Source organism: Calonectris borealis, chromosome 12, assembly GCF_964195595.1.
Source record: "Calonectris borealis chromosome 12, bCalBor7.hap1.2, whole genome shotgun sequence".
NCBI lineage: Eukaryota > Metazoa > Chordata > Aves > Procellariiformes > Procellariidae > Calonectris > Calonectris borealis.
In genome coordinates this window covers 9,453,817-9,479,606 of record NC_134323.1, presented here as the reverse complement: position 1 = coordinate 9,479,606, position 25,790 = coordinate 9,453,817, and the positions used below count along the sequence as shown (strand labels likewise).

Below are 25,790 nucleotides of genomic sequence, written 5' to 3'. Positions count from 1 at the left end.
CAGACGCATCAGAGGTATGGTTGTGTGTTCAGAATGGTTCCGGACTATTTGTAAATAAATTGGGTGATGTAACAAGTGTTATTACAGTGCCATCTAGTGCGAACGAGGCATTTGAATGAAGATGGCAGATGGGTGAAATCTCTGCAGCCCACAGCACCACCACTGCCTGCCCAGGAAGGGGAAAGCCCCTCCACTGGAGCCATGGTAGCTAGAGAGGCCATCCTGCTTCTTGCTAGGAGTTAGGGGATCTGGCTCAGAGAGCAATTAGAAAGATATTTCCATTCTTGCTTTTGGGTGAATTGGCACTCTCAACACCAGTGTCACGCATTTAGCATTTTTAAGTATCTGGATTGTGTGCTGGACTACTTTTCTCCATCATAGTCACTTGCTCCTTCCTCAGTCACACAGCTGAGAAGAGCTTTGTGCTGACAAACAGAAAATGCGCTGAACATGAGAAAATATAACTCTGATTTGCCTGAATGAGAAAAGGCTATGATCAGCTTAACAAGAAATGGTCTGTGAAGTACTCGCAACAATTCCCAGGTTCATACAGACTGGTACTTGGGCTCTGGCCAACTTTGTACCTGCAACTGCTCACAGATATAGGAAGCCCATTTCTCTCATGATACCTTAAATATTGACAAGGTGGTCGATGCATCAGGTGACAAGCTGAGAAGAACAGTAAGAGAAACAGTGGTTAACTGTGAGTGTTGCATCTGTTAAATTCTAAAGTGAACCTCTTAGACTTACCATACCATGGGGGTTTTGCAAACTCTTTGAGGAGGAGATACAAATCCCAGCTGCTCACAAAGCTACAAAGAAAGCCTGGTTAGTTATTGTGCATGCAGGTGACCTTGGGGCATCTCAGTCAGATCTACAGGGGAACTCCATGAGGAAGAGCCACTCCAAAATGCTGGGTGTGTTACAGAATTTTCCATTCCATCTTTTGTGAAGACAGATTTGGATCCAAAATGATAATGTCTGTTCATAATCTTTGCCATGCAAGTGACAAATGCTTATTAAATCCACAGTAGTTTCCATGTGAACCCTGGAGACAAAAAAGAAGTTCTAAGGCGCAGCTGCCATACCAGTTTCAGAGCAGTTTTGTTCATTTAACTTCCTCCAAAATTATAGTCTTGTATAAATTTCGTAGGCAATACAGAAAAGCATAAAACTCCATATAAAAATTCTGAGAGAATTCCTTTGTGACACAGGGGCTGTCTCTGCTACGTCACATGGAAGGGCACCCAAAATGCACATCTTGAGCAAGTACAGGCAGTGCAATTCCACTAAGAGTGCAGTAGAAACACCTTCTCCTAGCAGGACTGTATGGACAAGCTTCACTCTCTTGCTATACCCACTGCTGCTTACTTTTTCATGTCGGAGCTCTGCATCCTGAGAGAGACAGGCAATGAGTCTGTAAAGCAATTTTGCTTTACACAAAATGAGAAAATTCCTCTTGAAATCACAAGCCACAAATCAGTACACTTGTCTCCTCTCCTCCTACACACAAGCATGCACCCATCCACATATCCACTTTATAAGGGAAGTAAATAATACAATTACTACCTGCCTAACAACCACAATGCATGCAGAAATGTCTTCTATATTGCTTTAATTCCTTAAGGTCTTTCATGGAATGACAATTCATAAAAATAATGTATGGGCCCAACATGGTTTCGTTGGATGGTCTCAATGTCCAAAAGCCAAAATAAAGAGGGAAGACATGTTTTTTTGGATATCTCTGATCCCGAGCTGGTCAGAGACTTGTTTTAGGCTCTGCTCAAACTACACTTGAAACTATCCTTCCTGGATGCAGGGAAGAAATCCAGCATTTTTGTTCTTCTCTAGCTCCTTCCACCTAGACATTCTATATACAGAGGTCCCACATAAATCCCAAACCCTTTGTTTTGCTACTTATGGTTCCCTAGAGTCATATTACAATAGCTTTGATTAAAATACAAACCAAGTGAGTAATTGCAGGCTTTTTAATTTTACAGTGTCAGTTTGTCATTGTAATGGATATGTTGGAACATGAAAGTCTCTTAATGAATTAAAGGAAATGCATATTTAGGAGGACTTAAAACTGCCCATGACCAGCAACCTCATACACTCACGCAAAAATAAGAGAGGGAGAACAACTTTTCCTGTCAGTGATATGAACCCCCAATAAAAATGATGAACTGTATGTCCTCCTGACTGCAGCTCCCAAAGTGCCCTGTGGCTTCAATGAATATCATTAAGCAGAACTCTTGTGTACTTATATTGAAAAGGCTCTTCCATCCATATGTATCCATAATGCTGAAAAAAAGTTATTTTTACCACAGAGTTGAACGGAAGATAAAAAGGAAAATGCTTAGTTAATATTGTTTGTCCCCTCCAATCTGTAACATCTCATCTTAAAAGAATTAATACTCACATTTCAGGGATGTTTGTTTCCAGGAAGCAGATGCTTGTTTTCTCTTTTGCAAGTTGTTCATCATTCAGTGTGTGTTTCACAAAAGACACAGTGAGAAGAATATTGTAGTGGAAGTGCTGGAATACCATTTTTGTTGTGAAGATCTAATGAGTAGATCTAATCACACTTGGACTACCCCTCTGATAAACAGAATAAATCCAAGAATTGTTAAGGAAACTGATAAATTTTTCCTGACGCACACTCCAAACAAGTGTTTCCAAACAAGGAAATCCATTTTGACAGCTGTTGTTGCATTTCATAAAGGAGGGACCCACTCCAGCTCCATCTCTGCTACCAGTCTTTTAAAGCAACAATAGGGAACAGCAGAACTACAATGTCACTACTGTAGTCATGCCACAGAGTATTAATGCATCATTGTCAATACTGCTAGTTATTATCCTTCAAATAACATGCATCAGATTAAACTGAATTGTAAGGTAGAACACCACTTTTTCCTTCCACTTGCTGCATGAAAATTACATGCACATGTGTGCACACAGAGTGGTAAATGCAGAAATGAATGCAAATTTTATCCCTTTCAGGGAACACATTTCTCGGCATTGGAAAAGGAACAGAGCTTTAAAAAAAAAAAAAAAAGAAAAAAGAAAAGAAAAAAAAAGAAAAAGAAGAAGGAAAAACCCCAGAAACAAATATGTTTTTCCCCACATTCCAGAGCTACCAAGGCAGGAGGAGGGCTTTCTTCATGGCCCATTGCTCCTCTCCCAGTGTCTCTTGGTGCATACACGACTTGTAAAGATTTCTGGTTTTGGTGGTCTCTGCTTTCCATGGCAAAGCAATTTCTCCAGCTGAAAAAAGTAGAAGATAACACCACACTAAGCTGTTTAACGCAGCTGTAACTCTTGCCTAGACTTCCTTGGCAGTTTGCCAAGTTGCACTGGCAGAATGACTCAATTTTTTTTCTGATTTTAACTTAAATCCTCAGATGTGACAAGCACCTGCAATTTGTAACGATTAGAAAGTGGGAAGTATTCAGTAACTCTTCTATTCCAGCCCTGAGATCATAAGCTTACTCCACACACTAAAGATTTTAATAGCTTTTCCTTAGCATTTATGCACCGGCCTTTTAGGAAAGCGTTTTCCATTTCTGAGAGATGCAGCTCCAGCTGGATCTAGGCAAACAGAGTGGCAGGGCAGGGTGACACTTGATTTGGAAATGGGAAACACACATTTATACTCTGCATCTTCTTTCCATAGGGCTCCTCCCGCACTGACTAAGCATACTCCAAGATGATGTCGTTCTGCTACTTTCTACCCACATCCCAAACCCTTCTTTTTGGATCTGCAGCTCTTTTAACAGTGTCAACACGACTCCACTGTAGCCCCCAAGTTCTACTGAAATTGCTATTTACTCACATTGATGACTACATTGAATAAGACTCCAATTCAGCAAACACTTGTGCACCCACTTGATGTGAAGTATGCACATGGTCCAGCTGACTTCCGTGAAGTAAAGCATATTGATAAGTGCAGGATAAGGACTAAGCCTGAATGCAAAGTACGTTTACTGGATGCTGCCATACAATCATACTTAGTATTGCTTTACTTATGGTGACTAAACTTAACTAGATTTTTGTCCGCAGGAACATCCATGTCCACATCTCTTACACCAATTACTCTGACCAAAACTATTCAATACAGTGTCTGTTAAAATGATCCCTTCACAACCACTAATTTTATAACTCTTGCAAAAATATCTCAGTCTCCCAACCACTTTTATTTGGCAAACAATTTCTAATACATAAAGGAAATAAATATACTTTAACAAATTTACCTCCCTTCACTTGCATATGGTTTTCTGCTAAAAATCAGCCCTTTTCCCAAAAGCAGTATGTGTTTGATAAGCGTAAATTGACTCTGCTTCCTTTTTTTAGCAGAGGGATGTATGTTAAGAAATAAAAATGCAAGCAATTGTTCCTCCTGCTTGCTATTCATTGCTCAAATACTGAAAGTCTCTTTATGAATAACATGAATTGATGTTCTTGTCAGTAGCAACAATATTTACAGAATGTAAGTTACATTAAAGAGGAAATTGAAAGTAAAGATGTGATTCCACTAAAAGAGACATTGAAACATGCAGACTATCTCACCCTTGCAAAGTCTGCTCACCTTTTGTCAAGATGTTTTGCTTAGTATTCATAAACCTTTTGTATTTGATGCTGACTATTTAAATCAGTTATTATCTGTCAAAGTGGGTCTCTGCAAATATTTGTGATATCAGAAAGAAAAAAACAGCAAGTTATTATAAACCATAACAAAAATCTGGGATTTTTCGTAAGCTATAGTTTCCACCATTCAGCTAAGGATGTTCCTTGTGGGAAACACAGAGAAAATGTTCTGAAAGTGAAATACAGAACTAAAACAGCTAGTCTGATTCACTAAAGTCTTTCAGTGTACCTAAGGAACTACTATAGGCTCCATTAGCATAGCAGCTTAGTGCCAAATGCTATCATTAAAATTGACATAGAGCTGATCATAGTGCAGACTACAAAGGTCCCATCAATATCAGTAAGCACCAGAGGAAATCTCATCTGAATAAATGTACTTCCAAGATTTTCAAGCTGGTGGAACTATGGTGCTTAATTCCTTCCCAATATTCTGTTAAAAAAAAAAAAAAAAGTTCATTTTCCTTAAAGTAATTCCTAAACTCATGAAAGGAGAACAACGATGCATTCAGTACATAGTTCTTAGGGTGGACAGAAAATGATCACGTTTTATTATTTCCTTGGAGATCACTAAATACACTTCTAGCCCAAGTGTTTTACACCCCCACAGCCATTAAAAGTACAACCAAAACTCACAACTCATAAAATCCAAATTACATTTGCTTTTCTCCATACACAGAAGCACGATGCACCAAAACATACCACAAAAAAACAGTGAGAATCTAGCTTTCTATACATTATCCAAAACAATTTTTGAGATGCTCTTTGACCAAAGGAACAGGGGAGAGAATTCCAGAGCCAGACATCTTAGAGCAGTGTATTTTGTCAGCAGTGCCCTCTCCTCCCTCAAGGACAATCCAACCCCCTTCCCAAAGAAAGGAGGGAATCAGTTAGTTCAGGAGATTGCTAAGGAACCTTGCACAGACTCACTATAGAGAAAAAGACATGTAAAAAAGGCCCTTTTAAACAAATATTTTGAAATAATGGATTTGCTGACACAGACCACTTAGCAGAATTTACAGAGTAGACGTTAAAAAAATACACCTCTGGTTAACCAACTCCCTCCATCCCAAAATACCTAAGCCAAGTAATAGAGTAGTGAGTAAAAGAAATGAAATAAGGCGGGGGAACCATACGAACCCTGCTCCCTCCCCCCAAACCACAAAACAAACCGAACAAGAAAAAAAAAAAAAAACAAAAGAAAAGAACAAAACAGGACACCTGGAGAAAGAGAGAAGGTGTAGTTATTATTTTACCACACTGTATTTCATCCAAAAAAAGCTATTTCAAAAGACTGCTGCAAATTTACAAAAAAAAAAAAATCCTAACGATGCTGAATGTATGCAGTAGGAGCCATGCACGAATGGAGAGATGATGCCTTTAACAGGTTTTTCTGTTATGGTTACATTCAAAGCAGACAATTATGCAAATAAAAAGAAGGAAAACTCTGTAGAGGAAAATACTTCTCTCTCACAGGAATGAAAATGAAAACAGTATTAATCATATGGCTCTGGAGAATTTGGTATTAAGCACTACTAGTGACAAAAGATAAAAAACAATAATTCAAATGCATTTCAATTGTCATATACATCCATTAATAATCTTTTCTCTCAGATTTTACATTTCTCATTTCTTTCCTCAATGAAATAGGAAAATGGCTTATGAGGAGGGATGGAAGGCAAAGAAAGCAAATCAAATGGAATTGCAACAGGTAGATAAAAAGCAAGCCATGCTTCAAGCCAAGACAGCTTCTTGAATGGATTTATATTATTGCATAACAGAAGAACTGCCATGATTTTAGATAGATTTGCTGAGGTGTATATTCCCAGAGCCAAACAGAAAATGCATAGTTACCCAGAAAATATCGTAAGAAATTGTCCTAATTTGTCCACAATAATGAAGTTGTCATGTTACAAATGCAAAAAATTATATTTTTCAGTGAAAACACACTTTTTTTCCTTTTATTTTCTTTTTTTTTTTCCATTTTCAGCAGACAATTTCCAAAATTGGCATCGACAGGCTCATACATCTCATGGTGATACTTGGTAAATCAGACTGATGCCTAAGAACTCTCCCTTTTGGTTGAGAAAAAGAACATAATTTTCTTCTAACTGGACAGTGAAACGATGCACAAGTCAAATGGTAGGATACCTGCAGTCAGTGCAAGAAAGACAAGAACAACTGTAGAAAAATCATGCTACTTTTTAATAATAAATCTGAAATGGAGAGTCAAACTGCTCTTAACTAGAGGGATAATTAAAATATCATCCAGAGGCAAAGGTTCAAACCCCCTTTTGTATGAAACGGTTGACAAATATACTCCAGTAAAAATGCCGTTCTGTTCCTACCAGCACTTCTGACAATGCTGTTATGGAATTCTACCTTTCTCCTCTTCAGTTCCTCAAGCAAGGTGTTCTGTTTCAAAATCAAGATAGATATCTATACATATTCTCTCTCGCCATCAGCCCTGCCGATACACCTAGACATATGCATCAGTAGCATTCATTCTGCACACCGAATCTGGCCCTTGTTCACATCTCGACTTCAAATTCTGCTTTCATTGATCCTCCAATATCTCATCCCTTTCACTGTATTCATATAGATACATGTGACTGAATCTATTATCTCCTTCATACACTGCTCTTCAGGTTATACTGTAAATTGGGACAGTTTGTTTACACAGCCCTTTCATATGCTGCTCAATAAACTACTTATCCAACAGAAATGGTACAATGGCCTTTCTCAAAACTTCCCTGAAATCCCCAATAACCAGAAATCTGTATAGTGACATGTATTTGGAAAAGAGGTTTTTTCCAGGACTTTTTGTACAGCCCAAGTCAAAATTGGACATTGTTCAAGAACAGTTCTTGCAACAGAGAACACAACCACTAATTTAGGAATGTGTTTCTGTTTTATCCAACCCAGTATCTGCTTTATAAAAATATGATTCCCCTCCTACCAAGCTGCTGACCAATATATTCTGTTTCTTTTCACTGAAACTTAGTATCATGCTGTGTTTTCATGTTGAGATGAAAATTGGAAAATAGGTATACAGGTTTATTCTGTCATCTTGACAATCTGTTTTTTCCTTGTGATATTTTAATCCACTTTCCGTACTTTCAAGATTAACAACTTCTGACAAACTTTTCTTCTCCCATGAAGATAACATCCTCCTAAATGACCTTAACACTATGTATGAGGCTTGGAACATTAATTTATTTCCTTTTATCACTTTGTACTAAAAAGGGAGAAAATGAACCATTATTAAAAAGGGCTTTTCTCCCCTCCTTTTTAATTCTCCTTAGGAATAACAGTTTCTTTTCCTTTTATCTTTTCATTCTGAACTGCAGGTACAGTCCTATTATATCACTTGCTGATGCCTTTAAGCATAATATTTCAGCTCAAATGCATTCCTTAAATCAATGAAAATGAATTAAATTAGTATCTGCAGGCAGAATAAATAAAATGTACACTAATACAATTCTTACACATTTTTCTCCATGCAAAAACACAAATATTCTGTGCCTGACATTCAAATAAACAATTTTATCCCACTAAAATGAAATATTTTCAATTTTTCTTTACTTATTAAAAATTAAGTTTTTTTTGAATGACAGTATTCCAAGAGAAAAGGTAATAATCTATTTTCCCACAGAGAAAAGGAAGGCAGAGGATTCTCATTTACATTTTAAAGAATTGTACCACTTACAAAAAATACTGGTTTCCAAGGACTGAAAAGTAAATTTCTTTCTTTACCCATAGAACAAAACAAAATCAACAGTGGAAAAAGTGATCTGTGTTGTTTCACACATACATTTCTGCTGTCAATGTGGTATTTTTAGGAGCAAGAAGTGTATTCACATCCTGGTCTCTGCTTGAAACATGAGTAAGGATTGGATTTCTGATAAATGGAGTTATCCACAAGAAGCAAGGCTGAGCACACATACACATTTAAAATAAGACACTGAATATTCAGTAACATTGTCATCTGCGATTATTCTAGATAAAACTGGGATTTGCATCAGTTCTTATTGTTAAGTGTTCTGCATCACCTTCAACATCCTTGCTTATAGATTCTGAACCATGTGTTATGAGCCTTTCTCAGTCGACCCACAACAAAAAAAAAAAACGCATCTTGATTCAGAATAAAGATCAAACTGCATTAGAAATTCCTTAATCAGTTAAATAAATTGTGAAAATGAGCTTTTTGACAACTGCTATTTCCGTAGCGTCAACAATCAAATGTGTGTGATAGCCATAAATCCAACAGGAATTAATTATTTTAGGAAGTAATAAGGTTGCATTAGTGCCGTGAATGGCATGCACTCACTAGGTCTAGATCAGGCAGTAGTCCCAAGGGATACTCCACTGTTCCCTCTCTCTTCCTCCAAATTATCTAAAGGGAAAGGGGTTTATGCATTTCCCAGAATTAATTTTTCCTTTGAAAAATAAGGAAAGATAGAGAATACAGAACAAAAATAAGAAAAGCTTTCAGACTTGCCTTCCTTTGCTCCTTTCTGCCTAAAGTCTACCTAATTACCTTATTTAGGCCCAGCCTCTAAGCACCTCATGATTTTTCACATATTAACGAGGCATGTTTCAGATGAGGCACAGAGGGAAAGCAATTTGCCCAAGCTGCCCGCAAGCCCACTGGTTTCTCAAACTCCAGCCCAATGCCATAACCAACAGGCCATCCCCTGGCTTTGCAATAGCTAAGAACCCAGGGCGTTTTTCAAATGTTCATTTTAAGTTTCATTTTGGCATAGCTAATGTTGCCTACAAAAGAACTCATCTCATGTGAGAGTGTGGGGATCTTCTGCTGACAAACTCAGCTGATGACAGCTCTCCAGAGTCCACTGATAACATGTCTGTAGACAGCCAGAGACTCTCTGCTGGGTATCAATGCACAGCATTCATCACCCTGCTGCCAAACAGGGCCTGGTGTAGTGAAAAAAATAGGAAAATACATCCTGGCCAAAATTAAATCAACGGCAAACTGGCAAGCTCCCGATTAAACCTCACACCTAGAAGACCTTCCTTTTGAATAGAAAAAAGACAGTGTTTGTGGTAAGCTATCTTTTAAATTTTGGTGGTGGTAGTCTTTTCAAAGACCGGTGGAAGCATCTACTAATTTCAGATGATGTCACATATTGAAAGTGAGTGAGCACACTTTTTTCCCTAGGATTTGAAACAGACTGAAAAGAAAAATTATTTCCTCTTATTTTTAATTAGAGTTGCCTGCCCCCCAGCAGGTGGAAGGACAGTGCCTGCAGGAGCTTTTTTGTTGGCTAAAAACTTGGTTTATATAATCAGCATGGTAATTAGTGAGCTTTTTGCTATTAAAAGGAACTCATTACTGCTATATTTTGCTGATTGATCCATACTCATGAAGCAATTTGAAAATGTAAAAAGCATTTTGTGAACCACTTAAAATAAAATCTTCAATATGAATATTGAGAAAATGTAACTGACAGTTGTCTTTGACTAAACTCCAATCTATAATGCTCTAGCAGTTCAAGCAAATCTATGTGGATCTGGACCATAAGTCATATATTGTTCTCTGCTATTTGTCAGATTTCCTTTGCAAGGGATGGGGCCTGTTAGATCAAGTAAATACTCACCTCAGATTCTGTGACACTTTCACAGATGATCCTGCAATCAGACAAACAAAGCAACGAAGTTCCTACACAAGTAGTTGTAGAGTCACTGGATTCCCCTGGAATCTACGACCTGCAGCGATGCTGCTCTTTTCCCTGAGGGCTCCCGGGAGGCTTGCCATAACCATGAAACCCTATTAGTCACATGGAGAAATAGCCTTCTGAGAGGCTGTTTGAAAAGAAAATCACCTTTACTCAAAATTAATAATTAGCATGGATCTGAAACTGTTACAGAATGAGTTACTTTCAACTTTGTACACTCTGCCAAGTTTTCTCATGCTTCAAAAAGAACTGATAAATTATCCAACAATTTCTAATATTGAAATGCAAGAAGGAGGGAGAAGAATAAGGGAGAGATGACAAGAGGGTGGACACATATCAACTGTTCAAAGAATTTCCCTTATTCAGGGAAATCTCAAGTGAAATTCTGCCTCCAATGAAGTCAACATACAACTCAATGAGCTCAGCAGTGCCCGTATTTCAGCCTTGACCTACTGCCTTGATCTCCATCCTCTAGTGCTTCTAATAAGCAGCCTGTTCCTTTCTCCCTGACCAGCTCAGATGCCACTTCATTTCCAAGCTAGCTGTGGCTCTGAGGCTGACCCCATTTTTTAGGCATTAAAAAAAAGAATTCATTCTCCCATTGCCATGGCAATCCAATCTGGTATTTATAGGCTCCACTACAGCGCCAAATCATTTTACAAACTGAAAGGACATCACTAGTAACCGAAATGGATAGTTTTTTTGACAGGGATCATAAGTGACTATGGCTGGCCCAGTTCACCCACTATTAAAGTAAAAAGCAGACCTCAGTGAGAGCTGGGTCAGGCCCTAAAATCATGCAGCATGGTCACACAGTGCTTACAATAGGAAGGGAATATGGATTTCAGCTCAGACATTCATGACAATCAAGGTAGGTCACTGTCCTGGAGGGCATGAGGACAACCATATCACTGTTCATGTACTTCTGTGTAAATTTGATGGGCACTTTATGTGGACAAGTGATCTCTATGACTTATTCAGATGATTTTCATTCTGTGCTCCCACAGACACACTCTCCTGCCAGCTTAATACTACCGACGTGCTATTTCAGAGCAATTCCTTTAAGATAATGCATTTCAATATTTAAAGGTCTATTTCCCTACTCTGTTCCTTCCCATTTCCATATTTTGAAGAGGAAAGGATTATGCTATTTCAGCCTTTGCTCTTGTTTTTTTAGTGCATTAAGTATTTTTAGGCTCTTCTTTCCTTCCACAAAAAGCAGTGCTTATAAGACTCATTTTGTTTTAAGAAATTTATTCTCGCTTTCAAGCTGCGGAAACAACTCTTACTGAATATTATTTTTATCTTTCTTGGAGATGGGTGATTTATTTTTAATTGCTTCTTTAGGTCAGGATGCTGCTTACCAGCATGCCTACATTTACTGTGTTCATTAATTTAAGCTTTTTAAAAAGTAATATGTCGAATCACTTTTTTCTCCTGCAAAGGGAAGTCATGGTAGATAGAGAGATCAATTATTAATCAGCATTAACCGAAAGTAAAAAAACCCAAGAAGCATCTTAAAGACTCAAGTGCTCTTGAGTGAATGAATTTATACCACATCATACTTTTCCAGCAGAAGTTCTGCTAGGAAATTAAAGCACAGGATGGAGGTCTAAGTCCTCATAGCTATTGAGGTCCTTTATTTTTATTTCAAGGCAAAAAACCCACCACTTAAAATTTAAAAAAAAAAAAAAAAGGAAAAAAGAAAAGAAAACAAGGAAAGAGAAAGAAAAAGAACAATCTCCAAGGTTACACAAAGATGTACATGGAAACAAAGACCACAGCCAGCTCTTCCAAATATTAAACCCCAGTTAATCCAAATCCAGCTGTCTATCCCCTCAAAGTTAATAAATTAATATATTCATAGAAGTACAGGATCCTAAACCCAGCAGAATAAATTGTATCATCTACAGATTTCAATAGATGCAAGTAAATACACCCTTTGTTACTTCCTGCATTTTAATTGAACAAATACAAAAAAAGTACACTCAAAAACCCTGGAAAAAACTCCACTGCTTCTCAATCCTACATATTTATCACATGGATCATAGGGGAGAGCTCATAAACATCCATAAACCGATTTACAGCCTCTTTTGCTAAGAAGCAGTGTATTGAAAAAAAGCCAGTCCAGAACTGCCTTGAAAATGTGATTCAGTGATCTTGCATTCACTATGTTTTATGTAAAGCATAAAACTAGCTTTTAACTCTAACAGATAACATTACTTTTGTCTTTTTATCCTGTATTTGGGAAAGTAAATTTGGACATAATACTATAACTATCACACTGCCACTGAACTTTCTACCAGAGAATAAAGTCAGTATACAGACAAGAGTTCATCCATTTCTATAAATAAATTAAAAAAAATTAGTATAACAAATAACAATTGGGAATTAAACTCTCCTAACAGCATAACCAATGTTCAAAACCAGATACACTAACATCAGCAAACTCTGAGTGGAGATACCACGCATGTACCATGTGAGGAGTCCCTCGTTTAACGCTTGCAGTGAAATCACTGCCCCAGGCGGTGCTGCATGCGTAGCTCTGCACCCAGCTACGGTCAGGCTGCTTCAGACCAGGGTAACAGTCGATACAATAGCCTATCCCTGATAGCAGACTCTGCGGTGTGTCAGATGCCCACGAAGAGTGCACAAACCATGCTGAAACTTTTCTTGATAAAGATCATATTTCACTGTTAAGTACAGCACCAAACCTAGAAATGCAGTCACTTGTAATCCTGGGATATGCTGCTGAGCACCAACCCTTTCCCATCACTTCCACTTCCCCAAGATCTGCTTCAGTTCCGATCCCTGGAATCCTGTGATTTTTCAGTCTGTCTACTACTATTTCCTGATTTACTATATTTTTAAAACTAAAGTAGGTTTGTTTGTTTGAACCAAGGACAAGGGTGATATGGAATCAGGGTGACCCCATTTTAACAACATAATCAGAATTAATTTCCTCTCTCTTTTGTTCTTTTCCTGCCCTTCAAGAGCTTGCCAGGACATGCTTCTGTGCAATATATTGCTTTATTTTCCTTTCCTTTCTATTTTAGTCAGTTTGATGCCATAGGCAGTTTTCAACTGGACAAATCGTATTTTCTTATTTTTCTAAGAAATCTGGTCAAGTATATTCTACAAGATCCATGGTTTTACTCCAGTTTCTCAGCATACCTTCTGTCCGCCTCAGACTATCTTTTTTTGCCTGTTTTAACTGTTGTTTGTCTAGTAACAGGCAAGTCCCTTCTTAAAAAATGTCACTCATGGACCTTCATCGCTGTGTGAACCAAATATCTGAATATGAACCACTCTGGGAAACCCATGGGCTTAGGCCTGTACTAATACTTCTGTGACCTACTCATTACTACAGGCCGTACTAGGAAAGAAAGGAAATATGGTAAGAAACCTAGATGAGAGTAACACAGAAAGAAGAAATCATAAGCTACAGCAGCATCATTGATCTGCATAAGAAAAAGCAAAGCTGAGAGCATGTGAAGTGCATTTTCCTGGAACCACTCTTTCCAAGAATTGAAAGCAGAGAGGAGACCACAGACCAGAAGAAGAAAGTCAGCTGAAGAGTCCTGCTTCTCTGGGAACGACAAGCAGGTCATTCTTCTGAAGATGTTAGGGAGAAGTACATCAGTCCAGCTGATAAAAGGAGATAAAGGAACACGAAAAAGTCAGTAAATGAAAAGTCTTCCGTAAGTCCATACAAAGGAAGCATCCAGAAAAAAACATTACAAAAACCGGCTCATCTCCTAAATTCCTCATGTTAACTTTGTGCAAGCAGTCTTGGTTGTTTTAATAACTAATTTATTCATTACTCCAGACTAAGGTGACTTTTATTACCAAATGACTCCACACTGTCAGCTGAACTGACTTCCTCTTTTATCAAAGAGTTCTTATCTCGTGGACCTGACCTTGTGGACAGAAGTCAATCTGTACCAACAGGCTGAGTGTCAGAGCTGTCCCAGTGTGGTTGACAAAGGCAGCACTAATGTGACCACTAGGAGCTGTAGCTTACTTCGGGGAGTATTCCAATATGGCATTGTGGACAATTTTCCTGCAAAGACAAACCCAAGAAAAACATTTCAATGAGGCTTATGTTGCTGTTAAAGAACCAAACAGCATTACCCTGTTCACGCTTTTAAAAGCTTCTCTGCTTATAGCATCCCCAGAGTGAAATTCTGAAAATACAAAGCAGCATTTTAGAATCCCCAGTTTTTCCTGTAACTAACATCCTTGCACATACTTGCTGTGTCCGGCAAAACATTGGCTAAAATGAGCCTACACAGATTACACGACATTTTTCTCCGAAGTATTACTTATTTTAAATTTAGATAAGGAATAAATAATTGCTCGTCCTGCTACACTATGTTTATGCTGTTCTTTTCATGCTATTCTTGATACTAAAGAAGGTAGTGCCGTTTTTTTAAGATTTTATATGGGGGGCATGAAGGTGGGGACCTATCCATTTGGGATTAGTGGAACTAAGAGCTTTCACCCTACACTGCTTTCATTCTGGAATGTAAGCTGCCTGCCAACATTTTGCCTGCTCCTTTGGCACCTCTTTCTACTCTTAATTTTCAGGACAGGTAGTAATATATTCCTTTGGAAACATCACACAGCTTTACCATCTACTTTTTGAGAGACCCTTGCAACAGTAGCAACTCCTCTCCTTACCCTACATAAAACTCATGAAAAATGGGCTCATGATCAATTACTAACATTTCTCTTATATTGTATTATCCATTTTACATAGCAAGGCAGCTTCCAAGTGCATCAGTCTTCTTTTAAGAAAGCCAGCAACTTTTTGCATGGAAAGGCCATAATATAGAATTAGTGACATGCCTCAGTGAAGGATACTTTGGAAACTAGACCCTTTCATAATGTATTACATTTTGTGTCTTCAAACTTTAGTACACAAGTGAAAATTTCAGATTTCTTCTCTCCTCGGAAAGTATTTTTCTTCATCACGATGCCATGACACCATTTGTCACTTTTCAGCATAGCTGTAGTAACTAAACCTATTTCAAAAGAAAGAAAAATGAAAGAGACTGTAGCAGTATATAAAGAAAAGAGAACTAACATAAATGGAAAGCCAGTACCAGGCCTCCTTGTTCTAGCTAGTACAATTAGTATCTAACGCTAATAATTCATTTCTCAGTAAGACACATATAGTTACTCCTGACAATAATGCAGGGTCCAATAACACCGGATAAAATTATATGCATGCATTTACAAAAACACTGCAAACTTCACCCTTTTTCACCTCCCTTCATAGATAACCCCACACCAACATCATTAAACTAATTTATATCCCTGGTTGGAGAAAAGCAAAAACCCTTCTGCAATTTTCCATTTCCTTTGAATGAGCTTTCAGTCATAATCTACATTTTTATTCACATTAACATCCTTTGCTAAATTTATACGGATATGCATTTTAATAACTGAAATCAGTGTATGTGCTGTCGATTGCACTGTTCATTTCAGATTAGTCGTTTATTTAACTGAACAAGCATTCCACAAAAACTTGTGACAACCAAGATTATCATCTGACCCCCGGAGATTACCCACAGAGACCCACTGACTGAACTGTTTTGAAAGTTGAGTTTGGCAAATTGAGAGAAGTATTTGCATATTCAGTGACATAGGAGGTACCTTCTACTTGCATCGTGTTGCGGATGGAGTGAGAAGGAGAGATGCACTTCACTCGTAAGACAGAAGTAGCAATGTGTTTATTGATGTAAGACAGCGATTTAACAAAGTTTGACAGTAAATGCGATAATGAGTTTACAAGATTCGATGGCAAGGTACACTTGATTATTCACTGCATAGAGGACAGGGTCAGACAAAACTGCCAGGGAGGCCCTCGCGTTGAGTCATGAGATTCAGAAAGGACCCCCTTGCTTTCTAAACTCCTTCTCAGAGAGGAGTCTAGGTGCGGCTGGATCCAATCCTAGTCCCAGACTTGGTCAACATTTATGTCTAAAGGATTATATACGTGCAATCAATCCTTTACATCACTTAGCTAAGAATTCCAAGTTTAGCATGCTATTAGTCACTTACTGAGGATCTGTTGCAGCAAGGAATCTCTCAACCTTGAGAGGCATCCCTACTCACGGGGAGATCCTGGCATGCAGCCCGCTGTCATGCAGCAGAGCTCAAAGGGCTCTTGGGCTGCCCATTATTTATGGGGGTAAAATGATTCACTCATAGTCATATTTACATACCAACTGTAGACATTAGTTTCTTCCAAATTTGGCTTGAGTCGGACATTGACCAGCACTGTGGTTAGGTGGATGCACTGCCTATTCTGTTGTTATCTGTCTCCCCCGAATCCACTTTGAGCTGGATGCATTCACCACAACCAGACACATCCATCACGGTTGCCACAGATGGTTATCACTTGAGCAGGGTTATGGGAAAAGGTCAGGTCGGGGGTAGGGGGAGGACACCGTCACACATGGGCATACAGTGGCTTTGTATAATAAAATTAATATTTCCTGTATCTACTGATAAACTCATGTGTCCCGGTATCCCACTGACCTATTTAACAAACACACTGCACAGTTACGCTTTGATCACCCACCACACATCTAGATCTTCCTTCTCCTGTCACTTCCTATGATAGATCTATAATTTGTGGTAGAAAAGTTTGAAACGAATCTCTAAATGACCTTGTATACTTTGTACTGCTAAATTTCCTGTAACTTTTAAAGTTTTCGAATTCTTTCCATATTATATTCTGTTTTTTCCCTGAGTAGAGAATGCTTTGTAAGTTTGCCTCAGCAGATTTCATTAGTATATGTCTACTTCTTGCACCAAGGGTCACTAAAAATATGAAAATATGAAATATAACCAATCTGAAAACTTGGAGGAACTCCACTGGGAACCATTAGGAACAGCCTCAGCAGCATGATTATTCTCCTAACTATGCATAAAAAGACAGGAAAAGGCTCTTATTTATCATTTCTACATAGAAGGACAGAAAATAAAGGCATCACACATAAAAAACAACAAGCAGATAATAAAAAAAAAATCCTTTGCATTATAGGCAGGTTTCCACAAGCTACTATTGAAGCAAGTGCTTAGTAATAGTCACAAGAACATTTAGATGATTAAGACGACAGAGTGCAATTAGCTCAATTCAGGTACACGTTATATGCGTATTGTTCCCAATTCCCTGAGGCACACAGAGATCAATACCACTGTTTGAGACCAGGGCCAGCTTTTATTCTTAGCACGATATTTTTAAACTAGATGCTCCTTACAGTAACACAGAACTGCAGCAATCCAGCTGAAACCAAGGGAGATACATATGTTGCAAACCAGTTAAAATTTATTTTAGAATCAAGTCCTACAATTCAACTTAAGCATTCAGATGAGAAAAGGCTGCAGGCAGTCTCTGCACACCTATTATAAGGGGGAGGAAAGGGACAAAGTTATGACCTGTGGACACTTTCATTGCATTAGCTCTTAATAGTATGGCTCTTTATTGCCAACAGCTCCAAGTATTACAAAAAGCTCTTACTTTGCCATTATCTGCTGCATGTTGGTTTTAAGCTGGTTAGAAGCCAAGGTCCAGCAACCTTGCATCAGGGAAAAGCTTACAGGAGAGTCTAATGATGATCAAGATCTGTACTATACACCATGAAATTGAGAAAAAGTTATTTCCTTTGTCACTCTTTTTATGTTGCCCTTCTTATTCTGCCCCTTCATCCAAGACAGGTTTCATAGTGGCATATATATACACATGTAGTAGCAGGTGACATTTTTTGGCTCTGCATTCAAGCAGCATGCTTAGCTCTGGTGCTACTATTCCCTTTCCCTATTTCTGTTTTTCTTAATCCTAGAAAGATCTCTATTCTGACTAATCAATAGTTATAATGTTATAAATGCTCTACTTTTGTAACATTTATGCTTAATAGTGCAACTATGAGAGATCTGTTAGCAATGACAGAAGAGCGAGTTGTTCCAGCACGTACAGCTAAAGCTTGAAATAACACCTGGGTTTTGACCAATAGAAACCATTCAGCAGACTGGGGAAGAGACGGTAACTCCAAACCTCTATGTACAGTTGTGGGGAGAATTTCTCCCTCACCCCACACAGACATTGTCAGCTGGGCATCAGACACAGATGGAGTTCTTCAGATGGATTAATTGTAATAAATACGTAAGCAAAGAAAAGGAAGTTTGGATTCTCCTTTTCAATTTTTAGTCAAAGGTGGTCACCAAGTTGAAAACAGTGATTCCTGCTGCAGGTATCACAAAAAGCAAAGAATATGTAGTAGTGGAGGCCAGCTGCGAGTCAAACACATGCCCTTCAAGAGGTAAAAGTGTCAGGGATTTTTCAGGAAACGTGAAGAGAGAAAGCAAGAGAAAGGGAGAAAATATCTTCCCTCAGACCGACGTTTGTACTAGCTGTCCTTGATGATGCTCCAGGCAACTTCATTTAGTCTTCGGCTGCTGCCTTGCCGAGCAGCCTTTGATGTTGCCCCAAGCAATTATCATCTAGCCCTTGGCTTCTGCCTGGTTGGACACCTTTTGTTGCCATTGCTGCTTTGTGTGATCAGATCTTATCCATTTCACATATATATTACTCTTGTTGTCCATCTGGACAATTATGAAAATCTTTGATGTAATCTTAGGCTTGGTCTTCTTCTTTTTATTTAATTCACTTAAATGGTTTTATTTTCTTTCCTCTCTATAATAGACTCAGAAAATCCCATTCTTCCTGCCCGGTGGAATGCTTCATCTGCTTTGATTTTTCTATTCATTTTTGGGGTGGGGAGGAGAAATACGCTTTTTTTGGTTTTATCTCATTTTATACTCAAAACGTTGAGTGCATGTCTGCCAGGGCCAGATATTCCATGCCCTTCTGCTCAAGGCAATATATCTTGGCCTTATCAAGCAGGGATGTAAGAGATTTAGAATAAGATGGCTGCTAAAACTGTGAACTCCTGCCTATTACTCCTGCATAAATAGAAAGTGTAGTAAAAAGCTGCCATCAGATTTCTTATTTGCTTGTGATACCTTAACTTATTTCTTCCTTGGCTAGGAAAAAGCTGAATTTAGATTAGACTGTAGCAGTGAAGTGACAACATTTCAAGTAATTTGGGGAGTGGGAAAGGAACGTTTGACCAACCAAATGTTAGTAGATTTTTTTTTCTAATGTTTACTGTCTGTTTTTCATACTCACTTTTCATATACATGCCTTTTGATGACATCTTGTGACTTTTCAAAATGATAGGCCAACTTTAAAGAACAATAATATCTAAATATCAAAAGGTCTCCATAATTTTAGCCTTAAACAAACTGTACTGCATAGACAAATCTATCTTCAAATTTATTTAGCAGCTTCCCTAGTACCACACCACAAAACAGAGATCACTGTAATGAACGTTAATTCTGCAGAGGAACTAACTGCAGACATTTGGAGCCACTCTAGCAGTAGGCTGCTCTTTTCTAAATAGTCAATGAACTGGAAGGCCTCATCTAATGCCTGCAGGCTGTAGACCCCAAAACATACCACTACATTAAAGATACATCCCCTGTTTTGGAAAGTTTACACAAGAAAATTACAACATAGCTATACAAACAAAGATTACCATTAAATAAAAAAGTATTAAGTACCCTTGCTAGAAAGAGCTTTTAAAGGAAAGGCTACAGAGTGGAAAGAAAGCAGGAAACTCTTCCATTTTAACTTCCAGAAACAACTTCTTGCTCCATGCACTCCCAGTTCATACATCCGTGCTCAGCAATAGCACCATGCAGGCACCTGAGTCGGCTGCTGCCATCAGCCCCACTCTACAGGTCAGGGCAGCAATGTTTGGACTGTATTTCACAAGAATGTCTATACACTTCTATGCAAGCAGCTTTCCCTTGCTTGTTAGTAAACACACGAACATGAAAGTCTGAACGTTACAGAGTCACAGAGTCACTTCGATTGGAAGGAACCTTTTGAGATCATCTAATTCAAGCCCCCTGGCTCAAGCAGGGTCAGCAAGAGCAGGCCATCCAGGACTGTGTCCAGTTGGGTTTTGAATATCTCCACAGATGGAGACTCCACAACTTCTCTGAGCAACCTGCTCCTGCATACAGCTGGACTGTGTTACATCATCTGCACTCTCCAATCTTACAGACATGAGACAGGCAACATGAGGGAGGGGAGGGAATCACCTCGGACACATGGCACTTGTTCTCAGTCATCCTCTACAGCACAACGTGAAAAACCTCATCTTGCAGCGTGATGGAGGAGGGCATACCTGCTTTACTAAAAACACTCCACAAGTGAAGTTTGGTGGTTTGTTTGTTGTGGTGTTTTTTTTTTCTTTCTGAATAATCTTATTCTGGGAGAAATGAAATGATCATCAATGCAAAATCAAAAAGCAAATGCAAACCCTAAAGTCTCAAGTTTAGTAGCACTGACTCTTCAGAGCATAAAAATAACACAAGATGGCAAAGAACTCAAAGAAAGATAACTTTCTGGAAAGATCAAATTGCCTGGGGCGACCAACATTTTAGCAAAAAGCCAGGCAAGTTCTGCAGTTAATATCTGAAGAAAACATAAACACAAGAATAACATACTATGTAAAGAAAGGCACCGAAGCACCACTGCACGTGCCCGAAAGCATTATAATGATACACTGCAACTATTTCATAATACTGCAACCCTGACACTTCATAGCTTTTGTATTAATTAATTAATGCAAATGAACTTTTAACTTTAAAATGACAGGAACATTACGCAATATAAATTTTCATGAGGCTAACGCTCTTGTGAATGCACAAAAGCAACCACAGAGGTCTGTCTGGATGGTTTACACAAAACTATATTGGCATTTAACTTTCAGATTTGACTGGAAAACACTTGCTCAGTATCGATGCTCGGGAACATAAGCCTAACAGCGGTTGTCATTTTAAAATTAAAATTACTCTTTTTTGGACTCTGATAACAGAACGTGGTGCCTTTTTTATTGAAATATATTCATGTTTTAATCACCTTCTGACCACACTGTAATTTGATCAGCCTTATGTCTTTAAAAAATTTACAACCGTGTTTTCCAAAAAAATTACAGCTACCTCATTTTGTCAAAAGTCTCTAGAAGTAGCAATCACATTTTGCCAAACATCTCTGGGAACAGCACCCACGTCTGCTCCATCCCAAACAGCTGAGCTGGGTTAGCAAATTCAAAACTTGCAAGACTATCAAAACTCAGAATCCTTAAAAAAACCCATAAAACAACAACAAAAAATCCCCAAAACCCACAACTGGTAACAAATCCTTCTACAAATACTAGCTCAGATCTTCAGTCTCATGGTGAAACACCAAATATCTACAGCATACTAATATCTGATGGCCTGAGCAGAAACTCCTCTTGCCCTGTTAGAACTTGTTTGGTTCTGATCAGACCTTTACCATGACCATGATAATTTTGCAATCTGTTAGAGAATAGAACGTAAGATCATGTTTCTGTAGCTCTTTTGCTCTTAAATGAAATAATGTTTGTAAAACTTGTGCTGTTAAAATGGGTCTTCCTAGTTTTCTCTCTCCCTGCTTGAATATTGCTTATTTCCACCCGTACATTGATTCATAGCCCCAGCAGTTTCCACAAATTACCTTTCCTCTAGAATATTGTTATGGTGTCCTATAATTACTACATCACTACTAACTACAGTTACCAACAGTACAGTGTGCCGAGTTGGGTAAATCATTATCTGCACAGGCTTAGATGTCACAAACTTGCTGGGAAAGAAATAAATTATAGATCAATACTACTGGAAAGATCCATCCCACTTAATTAGAACTACCATATTTCAGTACGTTTCAGAAAACAGTTTAAAAGATTCAGTGAATTACTTGTATGAAAAAGTCAGACCCTTAAATAAATCTTAATAAGGCCAGTCCCTAAACTACCACTCCACAGACACAGGTTTTTTTAATGCACAATCATAAAACAATTTAGTAGCAACACCATTACAACAGCTGAATTCCAAAACAATAGCTCCTTATACAGCCAGTATGAAACACTAAAGCTTCACAGCCTTGCATGAATGGGTTGACTAGCTGAGAAATTGTGGTTAGATTTCTAGAATATGGTTTAGCTCAAATGTCTTCACAACATATCTCTGTGTCAAGTTTATCCCGCATTTTAGGAAAATTTTATAAGCCTGAACTAGTGAAAAGGCTTGACTGCAGCAGGTATGCACCTACTAGCGTATCCACGTAGTATCGAACTAAAGCTTACCATTGGAAGCTGTGACAAGTCAAGCATGAGACTGATACTATAAAGTAAAATAAATTTGGAAAAAAAAACCCCACAGATATTTATTTTTTCACCCTAGTTGTTAGTGGAAGAATGGATCTTTCCTTTAGTCCGGAATTCATCTATGGGATATATCTATTGTCCTCTCATCCTTGCAATTAACCAGAACCGGTTTTGGGTGAGAGCATCATCCCAAATTGAGTGGTTACTAGAGAACTGGAACGTTGCCCGGACAAAGGACTTTGTTAGAGAGCTGGGTCGGTGCTTCCAACAACAGCCCGCAACACTCGTTCTGTTTACAGTGCTGCTGCCTGACCAGAAGCCTGTCTGTACGTCAAGCCTGTAGCTCTGCGGAGGAAGCCAACAGCTTCCCTGTTGCAAAAGGAGGAAAGACTACTATGGCATTCTGCCTTCTTGCCTCTTAAAAGTGCTGCCCTTCCTCAGTATGAATGGCCTGTATCTGCCAAGATGCGTTTTATGAACTGAACTACCACCTCCAGAATAGCCCTTGGGAGTGGATTTGGTTTTAATTTGCCTGGAGGATGTCATTTGCTGCTTGTTGCACGAGGGAAGGAGCTGACAGCAACCATGTTTTGTTTCAGATTATTTTTCAGAGCAGTCAAAAGGGTGAAATCACACATATTATCAATTAAAGAAACCAAGCATACAAGTGAATGCTTGCACACTGCTGGCATACCATCTTAGATGATGTACTTTTAAAAACAAAAAAACACTTTTATTTCCCTTTGAGAAGCTCCACCGAGCAATACCATCAACCATTTTAGGACTACCCTGGCAGGTCAGATCAAGCCAAATCTATTGCTGTCTATCAGACAGATGTAGAGTATTCTTAACAGATGAAACATTTAAATTTACCAAAATATTTTCTTTAGCATTAATTTAATATTTTTAAATGCTTTGATTTGCCTGTGTCCACACAGGGACAAGCAGTGTGCATGGCCAGAAAAAAAATATCCCAGAAACAGAGCTTTTTATTTAGCTTTTTGCTCCTCAAAAATATAGGAGGAATTTTTGGAAAATAATCCTTTCTATCTTTAGGAAAGCAACTCTGTACGTTCTTCATAAATAATCAAAATACTTCAAAGATACCCAAAGAGTACTGAAATGTCTTCCCTTAACGGAAAAGCATTTAAGGTATGTGGGAGGGGAGGGGGAAGGGTGGGGTTTTTTTTATACTAACTGTGCAGATCTAAAGGTGCAACAATATGCAAGCTTCCCATACCATTCACACAGTTGAATGAAACTGATCCGAGCGAAGATAAAAAGTGGACTCAAGTGTTTCCATCTCTGCCTGTGTTTGTGACTGAGAATGGAAGAAATATATTTTTGGCAATAATTACAGCTGCTGCGTTCCTTGACCCTCCTAATCGCCGATGAAAAGAATGAGTTTCTGGGGTACTATTTGACTTCCCTAGCAGTAAGAGCTCCAGACTGAATGTGCTGACGAGTAATGGAAAACACTGAAGCTGTGGCAGCTGGAGGCTGCCCACAGAAATGTGGTTACGAATATAACAAGTGTATTGTAAAACATGCTTTTCATTTTTCGAACTTGATGTAAGATCTATCACTCACCAATTTCCTATGACAAGCTGAAAAAAATTTTTTCCCACTTTGCAATTCATCCAGGACTAGGAAAAGACAAAAAATTAAAGATAAGCTAAGAAAAAAGAAACAAAGAAATAAAGAGGCAAAAAACATACACTGCACAAGGAATTGGAGAAATAATAAAGGGCATGTGTTGTCCCAGAAGTGGCAGAGTTTTCTTTCAAGTAATGTTTCTGAATAGTATTTACACACCTCTATATCATATCATAAGTAGCAAGGGAAAAGAACGTATTAACCCCTCTGAGGCATTTTAGGATCACATTGCTTTGTTTAAATGAATCCATGTCCTGCAGAAAAGGCAGCGTTTCCTGAACCCTTCTTTGGAATGACTTAAATTTGCTCACAAGTATCATCAGAGGTATTCTAGGATGGGACTTCGATACACTTACTGTCCTTTCAAAATATTAAACAGAAACACCTCAACAAAATAAAGAATTACAGTAAAAGAGGAAAAAAGTATGTTGGTAATAGTGCTTAACTGTTTTGTATGAAATGAGATAATGCTAAGAAGAAGAAAATCAACAACCAAAGCGCTTTATGTGAAGAGACCTCCTCGGAGTACCAAACCCAAGACTGACTCTGGATTTAACTGCACTAACAAAGTTCCCCAGCCAGCCCCAGACCTGGCAGGAGACAGGCACGGGTGGGATAAGCCCCATCACCACCCCTAAGGAATTCTAACTGTAATAGAGGGAAGGCCAGAGATTTGGGCCCAGGAACTCTGAGAAGGAACACGAGATGCAGAGATGAAACTCGTACCTGGGACACAGTAAGCAGGGCTATTTTCAGACAGTAGCTTCTGAAAAGACAGTAATTGTCATGTATTTGGGCTAATCCGATGCAGAATTTGTTTCCTTCCCATTACCAGGAAAAATCAAAGCAAAACTCAGCAAAGATCAAGTCCCTTTTGTGCTTGACCTTGTACGCAGTCGCTGAGAGTACTCTTCACCCTCAGGGTCTAATTGCTGAAGTAGGCAACACAGCCAAGCTTCTGGAGGGGGAAAAAAGGTACCTTGAGATTAAAAGTTTGTAAGATGAAAGGTTAACAACAGAGCAGTTCCTGACTAAGAGACAGATATCTCTTGGCAAGGGAAAATGCTGTGACTGTCTCTGCTTGCCCACCAGTCTCGCTACATCAAAGCCACAGGAGGCTGGTTACTTGTCACAACCCGTGACACCCATTGCGTCATCTACACGCCGTATTCCCCTTTCCACAAACTCCACCAGATCCAGCCTGATGTTAACCCCAGGATTTCACGACCCCATTTGGCGTCACGGGGCCGGGGCGCTCCCGACCACTCCTCCCGAGCCCCCTCGCTGTCTGCAGGCGACCCCTCCCGCCAGCACTTTATCAGGGGGGTTCCAGGGCTGCTCCAGCCGGGGAGCTCCCTCTCCCCCGCCGGGCAGCTGCGGTCACAGCAGCTCCGAGACGTTCCGGCACTCCCCGGGAACGGGAACCCCGGCGCCGCTGCCGGCTGCGACTGTGCCACAGGACAGCGCAGGCAGCAGCGGCGCCAGCCCCTGCGCCGTCACGTCTGACACTATCACCCAAACG

General features: G+C 39.0%; 1 long non-coding RNA gene across 2 annotated transcripts; it reads right to left on the bottom strand.

Annotated features, from left to right (window-relative positions):
• Nucleotides 1-1,698: 1,698 nt before the first annotated feature.
• Nucleotides 1,699-25,681, bottom strand: LOC142087247 (uncharacterized). 2 transcript variants are annotated; one of them, XR_012675393.1, is made up of 4 exons: nucleotides 24,995-25,681; nucleotides 15,239-15,367; nucleotides 14,261-14,403; nucleotides 1,699-3,264 (listed from the first exon to the last, which is right to left on the bottom strand). It is a non-coding gene; the product is annotated as an uncharacterized LOC142087247 (long non-coding RNA). The 2 variants fall into 2 exon arrangements; XR_012675392.1 differs by lacking the exon at nucleotides 1,699-3,264 and having other exon boundaries at nucleotides 6,273-14,403.
• Nucleotides 25,682-25,790: the final 109 nt, after the last annotated feature.